This window comes from Penaeus monodon, chromosome 24 (assembly GCF_015228065.2).
Source record: "Penaeus monodon isolate SGIC_2016 chromosome 24, NSTDA_Pmon_1, whole genome shotgun sequence".
In the NCBI taxonomy this organism is placed as follows: Eukaryota; Metazoa; Arthropoda; class Malacostraca; order Decapoda; family Penaeidae; genus Penaeus; species Penaeus monodon.
In genome coordinates this window covers 3,450,224-3,450,771 of record NC_051409.1, presented here as the reverse complement: position 1 = coordinate 3,450,771, position 548 = coordinate 3,450,224, and positions in this window count along the sequence as shown.

Sequence of the window (548 nt, the reverse complement as noted above, 5' to 3'; positions counted from 1 at the left end):
GAGAGAGAGAAAAACAACAACGACAGAGGGGGAAGAGAGCTAAAAGAACAAAAAAGGGAAAACCCAGACAACGCCGACAGACTAGGAACACAGACCAGGGGATTTGCTACGCCGCTTTCCTTCCCTCGAACCCCTTGTGATCAAAAAATTTAACCCCGCGAGTTTTCCTCCAACTCCCCTTTAGACCGCAGATTCCGGGGATTCGTGTGAACTGGCCACGCAGCGCATACGTACACAACGCACTACGTGGGATAATCTACGTTTATAAATTTTCATATTTGTACTTTAACGCACACACCTATTCAAAAAAAAACAAAAATCACATCAAAACTCCACATACAGAAAATGCAAAAAAAAAAAATACACGCACTCACAAGCGCACTTAAGTAACGAAAACCACACTTACACCATACATCACCAAAATTGTATTGTTGTATTAATGTGTTTTTTGTATTGTACTTTCCTTTTTTTTTCTCCCTTTGTCTTTTCTTCGTAATAGGGGAATCTACGCACGGGTTTTTTTCCTCCACAAGGTAAGCGATCGTAAG